We start from the raw sequence: 14,069 nt of genomic DNA on the forward strand, positions 1-14,069 counted from the left end.
TTTAGAAACTTGTTTGGGCTGTTGAGAGGAGTAAAAAACCATCAAAAATTTCAATCCTGCATGATTCTACCAAGAAATGTGATTCTTCATTCAAAACCTGATTTTTGCTATTGGGCTCTATTGAATAATGAATGTTTTGAATTTTCTCCAAAAGTAAAGTAGTTGCAAATTCATGCTTTTAGAGACTTGTTTGGGCTCATGAGAGGAGTAGAAAAACATCAAAAATTTCAGTCCTGCATGATTCTACCAAGAAATGTGTGTTCATTCAAACCGCTGGTTTTTGATAGTTTGGGCCCTATTGAATAATGAATGTTTTGAATTTTCTCCAAAAGTAAAGTAGTTGCAAACTCATCCTTTTAGAAACTTGTTTGGGCTGTTGAGAGGAGTAAAAAACCATCAAAAATTTCAATCCTGCATGATTCTACCAAGAAATGTGATTCTTCATTCAAAACCTGATTTTTGCTATTGGGCTCTATTGAATAATGAATGTTTTGAATTTTCTCCAAAAGTAAAGTAGTTGCAAACTCATCCTTTTAGAGACTTGTTTGGGCTCATGAGAGGAGTAGAAGAACATCAAAAATTTCAGCCCTGCGCGATTCTACCAAGAAATGTGTGTTCATTCAAACCGCTGGTTTTTGATATTTTGGGCCCTATTGAATAATGAATGTTTTGAATTTTCTCCAAAAGTAAAGTAGTTGCAAACTCATCCTTTTAGAAACTTGTTTGGGCTGTTGAGAGGAGTAAAAAACCATCAAAAATTTCAATCCTGCATGATTCTACCAAGAAATGTGATTCTTCATTCAAAACGCTGGTTTTTGCTATTGGGCTCTATTGAATAATGAATGTTTTGAATTTTCTACAAAAGTAAAGTAGTTGCAAACTCATGCTTTTAGAGTCTTGTTTGGGCTCATGAGAGGAGTAGAAAAACATCAAAAATTTCAGTCCTGCACGATTCTACCAAGAAATGTGAGTGTTCATTCAAACCGCTGGTTTTTTATAGTTTGGGCCCTATTGAATAATGAATGTTTTGAATTTTCTCCAAAAGTAAAGTAGTTGCAAACTCATCCTTTTAGAAACTTGTTTGGGCTTTTGAGAAGAGTAAAAAACCATCAAAAATTTCAATCCTGCATGATTCTACCAAGAAATGTGATTCTTCATTCAAAACCTGATTTTTGCTATTGGGCTCTATTGAATAATGAATGTTTTGAATTTTCTCCAAAAGTAAAGTAGTTGCAAACTCATCCTTTTAGAGTCTTGTTTGGGCTCATGAGAGGAGTAGAAAAACATCAAAAATTTCAGTCCTGCACGATTCTACCAAGAAATGTGTGTTCATTCAAACCGCTGGTTTTTGATATTTTGGGCCCTATTGAATAATGAATGTTTTGAATTTTCTCCAAAAGTAAAGTAGTTGCAAACTCATCCTTTTAGAAACTTGTTTGGGCTGTTGAGAGGAGTAAAAAACCATCAAAAATTTCAATCCTGCATGATTCTACCAAGAAATGTGATTCTTCATTCAAAACGCTGGTTTTTGCTTTTGGGCTCTATTGAATAATGAATGTTTTGAATTTTCTCCAAAAGTAAAGTAGTTGCAAATTCATCCTTTTAGAGTCTTGTTTGGGCTCATGAGAGGAGTTGAAAAACATTAAAAATTTCAGTTCTGCACGATTCTACCAAGAAATGTGAGTGTTCATTCAAACCGCTGGTTTTTGATATTTTGGGCCCTATTGAATAATGAATGTTTTGAATTTTCTCCAAAAGTAAAGTAGCTGCAAACTCATCCTTTTAGAAACTTGTTTGGGCTGTTGAGAGGAGTAAAAAACCATCAAAAATTTCAATCCTGCATGATTCTACCAAGAAATGTGATTCTTCATTCAAAACCTGATTTTTGCTATTGGGCTCTATTGAATAATGAATGTTTTGAATTTTATCCAAAAGTAAAGTAGTTGCAAACTCATGCTTTTAGAGACTTGTTTGGGCTCATGAGAGGAGTAGAAAAACATCAAAAATTTCAGTCCTGCATGATTCTACCAAGAAATGTGTGTTCATTGGAACCGCTGGTTTTTGATAGTTTGGGCCCTATTGAATAATGAATGTTTTGAATTTTCTCCAAAAGTAAAGTAGTTGCAAACTCATCCTTTTAGAAACTTGTTTGGGCTGTTGAGAGGAGTAAAAAACCATCAAAAATTTCAATCCTGCATGATTCTACCAAGAAATGTGATTCTTCATTCAAAACCTGATTTTTGCTATTGGGCTCTATTGAATAATGAATGTTTTGAATTTTCTCCAAAAGTAAAGTAGTTGCAAACTCATCCTTTAAGAGACTTGTTTGAGCTCATGAGAGGAGTAGAAAAACATCAAAAATTTCAGTCCTGCGCGATTCTACTAAGAAATGTGTGTTCATTCAAACCGCTGGTTTTTGATATTTTGGGCCCTAGTGAATAATGAATGTTTTGAATTTTCTCCAAAAGTAAAGTAGTTGCAAACTCATCCTTTTAGAAACTTGTTTGGGCTGTTGAGAGGAGTAAAAAACCATCAAAAATTTCAATCCTGCATGATTCTACCAAGAAATGTGATTCTTCATTCAAAACGCTGGTTTTTGCTATTGGGCTCTATTGAATAATGAATGTTTTGAATTTTCTCCAAAAGTAAAGTAGTTGCAAATTCATCCTTTTAGAGTCTTGTTTGGGCTCATGAGAGGAGTAGAAAAACATTAAAAATTTCAGTCCTGCACGATTCTACCAAGAAATGTGAGTGTTCATTCAAACCACTGGTTTTTGATATTTTGGGCCCTATTGAATAATGAATGTTTTGAATTTTCTCCAAAAGTAAAGTAGTTGCAAACTCATCCTTTTAGAAACTTGTTTGGGCTGTTGAGAGGAGTAAAAAACCATCAAAAATTTCAATCCTGCATGATTCTACCAAGAAATGTGATTCTTCATTCAAAACCTGATTTTTGCTATTGGGCTCTATTGAATAATGAATGTTTTGAATTTTCTCCAAAAGTAAAGTAGTTGCAAACTCATGCTTTTAGAGACTTGTTTGGGCTCATGAGAGGAGTAGAAAAACATCAAAAATTTCAGTCCTGCATGATTCTACCAAGAAATGTGTGTTCATTCAAACCGCTGGTTTTTGATATTTTGGGCCCTATTGAATAATGAATGTTTTGAATTTTCTCCAAAAATAAAGTAGTTGCAAACTCATCCTTTTAGAAACTTGTTTGGGCTGTTGAGAGGAGTAAAAAACCATCAAAAATTTCAATCCTGCATGATTATACCAAGAAATTTGATTCTTCATTCAAAACCTGATTTTTGCTATTGGGCTCTATTGAATAATGAATGTTTTGAATTTTATCCAAAAGTAAAGTAGTTGCAAACTCATGCTTTTAGAGACTTGTTTGGGCTCATGAGAGGAGTAGAAAAACATCAAAAATTTCAGTCCTGCATGATTCTACCAAGAAATGTGTGTTCATTGAAACCGCTGGTTTTTGATAGTTTGGGCCCTATTGAATAATGAATGTTTTGAATTTTCTCCAAAAGTAGTTGCAAACTCATCCTTTTAGAAACTTGTTTGGGCTGTTGAGAGGAGTAAAAAACCATCAAAAATTTCAATCCTGCATGATTCTACCAAGAAATGTGATTCTTCATTCAAAACGCTGGTTTTTGCTATTGGGCCATATTGAATAATGAATGTTTTGAATTTTCTCCAAAAGTAAAGTAGTTGCAAACTCATCCTTTTAGAGACTTGTTTGGGCTGTTGAGAGGAGTAAAAAACCATCAAAAATTTCAATCCTGCATGATTCTACCAAGAAATGTGATTCTTCATTCAAAACCTGATTTTTGCTATTGGGCTCTATTGAATAATGAATGTTTTGAATTTTCTCCAAAAGTAAAGTAGTTGCAAACTCATGCTTTTAGAGACTTGTTTGGGCTCATGAGAGGAGTAGAAAAACATCAAAAATTTCAGTCCTGCATGATTCTACCAAGAAATGTGTGTTCATTCAAACCGCTGGTTTTTGATATTTTGGGCCCTATTGAATAATGAATGTTTTGAATTTTCTCCAAAAATAAAGTAGTTGCAAACTCATCCTTTTAGAAACTTGTTTGGGATGTTGAGAGGAGTAAAAAACCATCAAAAATTTCAATCCTGCATGATTCTACCAAGAAATGTGATTCTTCATTCAAAACGCTGGTTTTTGCTATTGGGCTCTATTGAATAATGAATGTTTTGAATTTTCTCCAAAAGTAAAGTAGTTGCAAACTCATCCTTTTAGAGTCTTGTTTGGGCTCATGAGAGGAGTAGAAAAACATCAAAAATTCCAGTCCTGCACGATTCTATCAAGAAATGTGTGTTCATTCAAACCGCTGGTTTTTGATATTTTGGGCCCTATTGAATAATGAATGTTTTGAATTTTCTCCAAAAGTAGTTGCAAACTCATCCTTTTAGAAACTTGTTTGGGCTGTTGAGAGGAGTAAAAAACCATCAAAAATTTCAATCCTGCATGATTCTACCAAGAAATGTGATTCTTCATTCAAAACCTGATTTTTGCTATTGGGCTCTATTGAATAATGAATGTTTTGAATTTTCTCCAAAAGTAAAGTAGTTGCAAACTCATGCTTTTAGAGACTTGTTTGGGCTCATGAGAGGAGTAGAAAAACATCAAAAATTTCAGTCCTGCATGATTATACCAAGAAATGTGTGTTCATTGAAACCGCTGGTTTTTGATAGTTTGGGCCCTATTGAATAATGAATGTTTTGAATTTTCTCCAAAAGTAAAGTAGTTGCAAACTCATCCTTTTAGAAACTTGTTTGGGCTGTTGAGTAGAGTAAAAAAACATCAAAAATTTCAATCCTGCATGATTCTACCAAGAAATGTGATTCTTCATTCAAAACGCTGGTTTTTGCTATTGGGCTCTATTGAATAATGAATGTTTTGAATTTTCTCCAAAAGTAAAGTAGTTGCAAATTCATCCTTTTAGAGTCTTGTTTGGGCTCATGAGAGGAGTAGAAAAACATTAAAAATTTCAGTCCTGCACGATTCTACCAAGAAATGTGAGTGTTCATTCAAACCACTGGTTTTTGATATTTTGGGCCCTATTGAATAATGAATGTTTTGAATTTTCTCCAAAAGTAAAGTAGTTGCAAACTCATCCTTTTAGAAACTTGTTTGGGCTGTTGAGAGGAGTAAAAAACCATCAAAAATTTCAATCCTGCATGATTCTACCAAGAAATGTGATTCTTCATTCAAAACCTGATTTTTGCTATTGGGCTCTATTGAATAATGAATGTTTTGAATTTTCTCCAAAAGTAAAGTAGTTGCAAACTCATGCTTTTAGAGACTTGTTTGGGCTCATGAGAGGAGTAGAAAAACATCAAAAATTTCAGTCCTGCATGATTCTACCAAGAAATGTGTGTTCATTGAAACCGCTGGTTTTTGATAGTTTGGGCCCTATTGAATAATGAATGTTTTGAATTTTCTCCAAAAGTAAAGTAGTTGCAAACTCATCCTTTTAGAAACTTGTTTGGGCTGTTGAGAAGAGTAAAACACCATCAAAAATTTCAATCCTGCATGATTCTACCAAGAAATGTGATTCTTCATTCAAAACGCTGGTTTTTGCTATTGGGCTCTATTGAATAATGAATGTTTTGAATATTCTCCAAAAGTAAAGTAGTTGCAAACTCATCCTTTTAGAGACTTGTTTGGGCTCATGAGAGGAGTAGAAAAACATCAAAAATTTCAGTCCTGCACGATTCTACCAAGAAATGTGTGTTCATTCAAACCGCTGGTTTTTGATATTTTGGGCCCTATTGAATAATGAATGTTTTAAATTTTCTCCAAAAGTAAAGTAGTTGCAAACTCATCCTTTTAGAAACTTGTTTGGGCTGTTGAGAGGAGTAAAAAACCATCAAAAATTTCAATCCTGCATGATTCTACCAAGAAATGTGATTCTTCATTCAAAACCTGATTTTTGCTATTGGGCTCTATTGAATAATGAATGTTTTGAATTTTCTCCAAAAGTAAAGTAGTTGCAAATTCATGCTTTTAGAGACTTGTTTGGGCTCATGAGAGGAGTAGAAAAACATCAAAAATTTCAGTCCTGCATGATTCTACCAAGAAATGTGTGTTCATTCAAACCGCTGGTTTTTGATAGTTTGGGCCCTATTGAATAATGAATGTTTTGAATTTTCTCCAAAAGTAAAGTAGTTGCAAACTCATCCTTTTAGAAACTTGTTTGGGCTGTTGAGAGGAGTAAAAAACCATCAAAAATTTCAATCCTGCATGATTCTACCAAGAAATGTGATTCTTCATTCAAAACCTGATTTTTGCTATTGGGCTCTATTGAATAATGAATGTTTTGAATTTTCTCCAAAAGTAAAGTAGTTGCAAACTCATCCTTTTAGAGACTTGTTTGGGCTCATGAGAGGAGTAGAAGAACATCAAAAATTTCAGCCCTGCGCGATTCTACCAAGAAATGTGTGTTCATTCAAACCGCTGGTTTTTGATATTTTGGGCCCTATTGAATAATGAATGTTTTGAATTTTCTCCAAAAGTAAAGTAGTTGCAAACTCATCCTTTTAGAAACTTGTTTGGGCTGTTGAGAGGAGTAAAAAACCATCAAAAATTTCAATCCTGCATGATTCTACCAAGAAATGTGATTCTTCATTCAAAACGCTGGTTTTTGCTATTGGGCTCTATTGAATAATGAATGTTTTGAATTTTCTACAAAAGTAAAGTAGTTGCAAACTCATGCTTTTAGAGTCTTGTTTGGGCTCATGAGAGGAGTAGAAAAACATCAAAAATTTCAGTCCTGCACGATTCTACCAAGAAATGTGAGTGTTCATTCAAACCGCTGGTTTTTTATAGTTTGGGCCCTATTGAATAATGAATGTTTTGAATTTTCTCCAAAAGTAAAGTAGTTGCAAACTCATCCTTTTAGAAACTTGTTTGGGCTTTTGAGAAGAGTAAAAAACCATCAAAAATTTCAATCCTGCATGATTCTACCAAGAAATGTGATTCTTCATTCAAAACCTGATTTTTGCTATTGGGCTCTATTGAATAATGAATGTTTTGAATTTTCTCCAAAAGTAAAGTAGTTGCAAACTCATCCTTTTAGAGTCTTGTTTGGGCTCATGAGAGGAGTAGAAAAACATCAAAAATTTCAGTCCTGCACGATTCTACCAAGAAATGTGTGTTCATTCAAACCGCTGGTTTTTGATATTTTGGGCCCTATTGAATAATGAATGTTTTGAATTTTCTCCAAAAGTAAAGTAGTTGCAAACTCATCCTTTTAGAAACTTGTTTGGGCTGTTGAGAGGAGTAAAAAACCATCAAAAATTTCAATCCTGCATGATTCTACCAAGAAATGTGATTCTTCATTCAAAACGCTGGTTTTTGCTTTTGGGCTCTATTGAATAATGAATGTTTTGAATTTTCTCCAAAAGTAAAGTAGTTGCAAATTCATCCTTTTAGAGTCTTGTTTGGGCTCATGAGAGGAGTAGAAAAACATTAAAAATTTCAGTTCTGCACGATTCTACCAAGAAATGTGAGTGTTCATTCAAACCGCTGGTTTTTGATATTTTGGGCCCTATTGAATAATGAATGTTTTGAATTTTCTCCAAAAGTAAAGTAGCTGCAAACTCATCCTTTTAGAAACTTGTTTGGGCTGTTGAGAGGAGTAAAAAACCATCAAAAATTTCAATCCTGCATGATTCTACCAAGAAATGTGATTCTTCATTCAAAACCTGATTTTTGCTATTGGGCTCTATTGAATAATGAATGTTTTGAATTTTATCCAAAAGTAAAGTAGTTGCAAACTCATGCTTTTAGAGACTTGTTTGGGCTCATGAGAGGAGTAGAAAAACATCAAAAATTTCAGTCCTGCATGATTCTACCAAGAAATGTGTGTTCATTGGAACCGCTGGTTTTTGATAGTTTGGGCCCTATTGAATAATGAATGTTTTGAATTTTCTCCAAAAGTAAAGTAGTTGCAAACTCATCCTTTTAGAAACTTGTTTGGGCTGTTGAGAGGAGTAAAAAACCATCAAAAATTTCAATCCTGCATGATTCTACCAAGAAATGTGATTCTTCATTCAAAACCTGATTTTTGCTATTGGGCTCTATTGAATAATGAATGTTTTGAATTTTCTCCAAAAGTAAAGTAGTTGCAAACTCATCCTTTAAGAGACTTGTTTGAGCTCATGAGAGGAGTAGAAAAACATCAAAAATTTCAGTCCTGCGCGATTCTACTAAGAAATGTGTGTTCATTCAAACCGCTGGTTTTTGATATTTTGGGCCCTAGTGAATAATGAATGTTTTGAATTTTCTCCAAAAGTAAAGTAGTTGCAAACTCATCCTTTTAGAAACTTGTTTGGGCTGTTGAGAGGAGTAAAAAACCATCAAAAATTTCAATCCTGCATGATTCTACCAAGAAATGTGATTCTTCATTCAAAACGCTGGTTTTTGCTATTGGGCTCTATTGAATAATGAATGTTTTGAATTTTCTCCAAAAGTAAAGTAGTTGCAAATTCATCCTTTTAGAGTCTTGTTTGGGCTCATGAGAGGAGTAGAAAAACATTAAAAATTTCAGTCCTGCACGATTCTACCAAGAAATGTGAGTGTTCATTCAAACCACTGGTTTTTGATATTTTGGGCCCTATTGAATAATGAATGTTTTGAATTTTCTCCAAAAGTAAAGTAGTTGCAAACTCATCCTTTTAGAAACTTGTTTGGGCTGTTGAGAGGAGTAAAAAACCATCAAAAATTTCAATCCTGCATGATTCTACCAAGAAATGTGATTCTTCATTCAAAACCTGATTTTTGCTATTGGGCTCTATTGAATAATGAATGTTTTGAATTTTCTCCAAAAGTAAAGTAGTTGCAAACTCATGCTTTTAGAGACTTGTTTGGGCTCATGAGAGGAGTAGAAAAACATCAAAAATTTCAGTCCTGCATGATTCTACCAAGAAATGTGTGTTCATTCAAACCGCTGGTTTTTGATATTTTGGGCCCTATTGAATAATGAATGTTTTGAATTTTCTCCAAAAATAAAGTAGTTGCAAACTCATCCTTTTAGAAACTTGTTTGGGCTGTTGAGAGGAGTAAAAAACCATCAAAAATTTCAATCCTGCATGATTATACCAAGAAATTTGATTCTTCATTCAAAACCTGATTTTTGCTATTGGGCTCTATTGAATAATGAATGTTTTGAATTTTATCCAAAAGTAAAGTAGTTGCAAACTCATGCTTTTAGAGACTTGTTTGGGCTCATGAGAGGAGTAGAAAAACATCAAAAATTTCAGTCCTGCATGATTCTACCAAGAAATGTGTGTTCATTGAAACCGCTGGTTTTTGATAGTTTGGGCCCTATTGAATAATGAATGTTTTGAATTTTCTCCAAAAGTAGTTGCAAACTCATCCTTTTAGAAACTTGTTTGGGCTGTTGAGAGGAGTAAAAAACCATCAAAAATTTCAATCCTGCATGATTCTACCAAGAAATGTGATTCTTCATTCAAAACGCTGGTTTTTGCTATTGGGCCATATTGAATAATGAATGTTTTGAATTTTCTCCAAAAGTAAAGTAGTTGCAAACTCATCCTTTTAGAGACTTGTTTGGGCTGTTGAGAGGAGTAAAAAAACATCAAAAATTTAAATCCTGCATGATTCTACCAAGAAATGTGATTCTTCATTCAAAACCTGATTTTTGCTATTGGGCTCTATTGAATAATGAATGTTTTGAATTTTCTCCAAAAGTAAAGTAGTTGCAAACTCATGCTTTTAGAGACTTGTTTGGGCTCATGAGAGGAGTAGAAAAACATCAAAAATTTCAGTCCTGCATGATTATACCAAGAAATGTGTGTTCATTGAAACCGCTGGTTTTTGATAGTTTGGGCCCTATTGAATAATGAATGTTTTGAATTTTCTCCAAAAGTAAAGTAGTTGCAAACTCATCCTTTTAGAAACTTGTTTGGGCTGTTGAGAAGAGTAAAAAAACATCAAAAATTTCAATCCTGCATGATTCTACCAAGAAATGTGATTCTTCATTCAAAACGCTGGTTTTTGCTATTGGGCTCTATTGAATAATGAATGTTTTGAATATTCTCCAAAAGTAAAGTAGTTGCAAACTCATCCTTTTAGAGACTTGTTTGGGCTCATGAGAGGAGTAGAAAAACATCAAAAATTTCAGTCCTGCACGATTCTACCAAGAAATGTGTGTTCATTCAAACCGCTGGTTTTTGATATTTTGGGCCCTATTGAATAATGAATGTTTTGAATTTTCTCCAAAAGTAAAGTAGTTGCAAACTCATCCTTTTAGAAACTTGTTTGGGCTGTTGAGAGGAGTAAAAAACCATCAAAAATTTCAATCCTGCATGATTCTACCAAGAAATGTGATTCTTCATTCAAAACGCTGATTTTTGCTATTGGGCTCTATTGAATAATGAATGTTTTGAATTTTCTCCAAAAGTAAAGTAGTTGCAAATTCATGCTTTTAGAGACTTGTTTGGGCTCATGAGAGGAGTAGAAAAACATCAAAAATTTTAGTCCTGCATGATTCTACCAAGAAATGTGTGTTCATTCAAACCGCTGGTTTTTGATAGTTTGGGCCCTATTGAATAATGAATGTTTTGAATTTTCTCCAAAAGTAAAGTAGTTGCAAACTCATCCTTTTAGAAACTTGTTTGGGCTGTCGAGAGGAGTAAAAAACCATCAAAAATTTCAATCCTGCATGATTCTACCAAGAAATGTGATTCTTCATTCAAAACCTGATTTTTGCTATTGGGCTCTATTGAATAATGAATGTTTTGAATTTTCTCCAAAAGTAAAGTAGTTGCAAACTCATCCTTTTAGAGACTTGTTTGGGCTCATGAGAGGAGTAGAAAAACATCAAAAATTTCAGTCCTGCGCGATTCTACCAAGAAATGTGTGTTCATTCAAACCGCTGGTTTTTGATATTTTGGGCCCTATTGAATAATGAATGTTTTGAATTTTCTCCAAAAGTAAAGTAGTTGCAAACTCATCCTTTTAGAAACTTGTTTGGGCTGTTGAGAGGAGTAAAAAACCATCAAAAATTTCAATCCTGCATGATTCTACCAAGAAATGTGATTCTTCATTCAAAACCTGATTTTTGCTATTGGGCTCTATTGAATAATGAATGTTTTGAATTTTCTCCAAAAGTAAAGTAGTTGCAAACTCATGCTTTTAGAGACTTGTTTGGGCTCATGAGAGGAGTAGAAAAACATCAAAAATTTCAGTCCTGCATGATTCTACCAAGAAATGTGTGTTCATTCAAACCGCTGGTTTTTGATAGTTTGGGCCCTATTGAATAATGAATGTTTTGAATTTTCTCCAAAAGTAAAGTAGTTGCAAACTCATCCTTTTAGAAACTTGTATGGGCTTTTGAGAAGAGTAAAAAACCATCAAAAATTTCAATCCTGCATGATTCTACCAAGAAATGTGATTCCTCATTCAAAACCTGATTTTTGCTATTCGGCTCTATTGAATAATGAATGTTTTGAATTTTCTCCAAAAGTAAAGTAGTTGCAAACTCATCCTTTTAGAGTCTTGTTTGGGCTCATGAGAGGAGTAGAAAAACATCAAAAATTTCAGTCCTGCATGATTCTACCAAGAAATGTGTGTTCATTCAAACCGCTGTTTTTTGATATTTTGGGCCCTATTGAATAATGAATGTTTTGAATTTTCTCCAAAAGTAAAGTAGTTGCAAACTCATCCTTTTAGAAACTTGTTTGGGCTGTTGAGAGGAGTAAAAAACCATCAAAAATTTCAATCCTGCATGATTCTACCAAGAAATGTGATTCTTCATTCAAAACGCTGGTTTTTGCTATTGGGCTCTATTGAATAATGAATGTTTTGAATTTTCTCCAAAAGTAAAGTAGTTGCAAATTCATCCTTTTAGAGTCTTGTTTGGGCTCATGAGAGGAGTAGAAAAACATTAAAAATTTCAGTCCTGCACAATTCTACCAAGAAATGTGAGTGTTCATTCAAACCGCTGGTTTTTGATATTTTTGGCCCTATTGAATAATGAATGATTTGAATTTTCTTCAAAAGTAAAGTAGTTGCAAACTCATCCTTTTAGAAACTTGTTTGGGCTGTTGAGAGGAGTAAAAAACCATCAAAAATTTCAATCCAGCATGATTCTACCAAGAAATGTGATTCTTCATTCAAAACCTGATTTTTGCTATTGGGCTCTATTGAATAATGAATGTTTTGAATTTTCTCCAAAAGTAAAGTAGTTGCAAACTCATGCTTTTAGAGACTTGTTTGGGCTCATGAGAGGAGTAGAAAAACATCAAAAATTTCAGTCCTGCATGATTCTACCAAGAAATGTGTGTTCATTGGAACCGCTGGTTTTTGATAGTTTGGGCCCTATTGAATAATGAATGTTTTGAATTTTCTCCAAAAGTAAAGTAGTTGGAAACTCATCCTTTTAGAAACTTGTTTGGGCTGTTGAGAGGAGTAAAAAACCATCAAAAATTTCAATCCTGCATGATTCTACCAAGAAATGTGATTCTTCATTCAAAACCTGATTTTTGCTATTGGGCTCTATTGAATAATGAATGTTTTGAATTTTCTCCAAAAGTAAAGTAGTTGCAAACTCATGCTTTTAGAGACTTGTTTGGGCTCATGAGAGGAGTAGAAAAACATCAAAAATTTCAGTCCTGCATGATTCTACCAAGAAATGTGTGTTCATTCAAACCGCTGGTTTTTGATAGTTTGGGCCCTATTGAATAATGAATGTTTTGAATTTTCTCCAAAAGTAAAGTAGTTGCAAACTCATCCTTTTAGAAACTTGTATGGGCTTTTGAGAAGAGTAAAAAACCATCAAAAATTTCAATCCTGCATGATTCTACCAAGAAATGTGATTCCTCATTCAAAACCTGATTTTTGCTATTCGGCTCTATTGAATAATGAATGTTTTGAATTTTCTCCAAAAGTAAAGTAGTTGCAAACTCATCCTTTTAGAGTCTTGTTTGGGCTCATGAGAGGAGTAGAAAAACATCAAAAATTTCAGTCCTGCATGATTCTACCAAGAAATGTGTGTTCATTCAAACCGCTGTTTTTTGATATTTTGGGCCCTATTGAATAATGAATGTTTTGAATTTTCTCCAAAAGTAAAGTAGTTGCAAACTCATCCTTTTAGAAACTTGTTTGGGCTGTTGAGAGGAGTAAAAAACCATCAAAAATTTCAATCCTGCATGATTCTACCAAGAAATGTGATTCTTCATTCAAAACGCTGGTTTTTGCTATTGGGCTCTATTGAATAATGAATGTTTTGAATTTTCTCCAAAAGTAAAGTAGTTGCAAATTCATCCTTTTAGAGTCTTGTTTGGGCTCATGAGAGGAGTAGAAAAACATTAAAAATTTCAGTCCTGCACAATTCTACCAAGAAATGTGTGTTCATTCAAACCGCTGGTTTTTGATATTTTGGGCCCTATTGAATAATGAATGATTTGAATTTTCTTCAAAAGTAAAGTAGTTGCAAACTCATCCTTTTAGAAACTTGTTTGGGCTGTTGAGAGGAGTAAAAAACCATCAAAAATTTCAATCCTGCATGATTCTACCAAGAAATGTGATTCTTCATTCAAAACCTGATTTTTGCTATTGGGCTCTATTGAATAATGAATGTTTTGAATTTTCTCCAAAAGTAAAGTAGTTGCAAACTCATGCTTTTAGAGACTTGTTTGGGCTCATGAGAGGAGTAGAAAAACATCAAAAATTTCAGTCCTGCATGATTCTACCAAGAAATGTGTGTTCATTCAAACCGCTGGTTTTTGATAATTTGGGCCCTATTGAATAATGAATGTTTTGAATTTTCTCCAAAAGTAAAGTAGTTGCAAACTCATCCTTTTAGAAACTTGTTTGGTCTGTTGAGAGGAGTAAAAAACCATCAAAAATTTCAATCCTGCATGATTCTACCAAGAAATGTGATTCTTCATTCAAAACGCTGGTTTTTGCTATTCGGCTCTATTGAATAATGAATGTTTTGAATTTTCTCCAAAAGTAAAGTAGTTGCAAACTCATCCTTTTAGAGTCTTGTTTGGGCTCATGAGAGGAG

The sequence above is a fragment of the Dendrobates tinctorius genome, unplaced genomic scaffold (genome assembly GCF_039654945.1).
Source record: "Dendrobates tinctorius isolate UK_male_01 unplaced genomic scaffold, ASM3965494v1 ptg000037l, whole genome shotgun sequence".
Taxonomy (NCBI): Eukaryota; Metazoa; Chordata; class Amphibia; order Anura; family Dendrobatidae; genus Dendrobates; species Dendrobates tinctorius.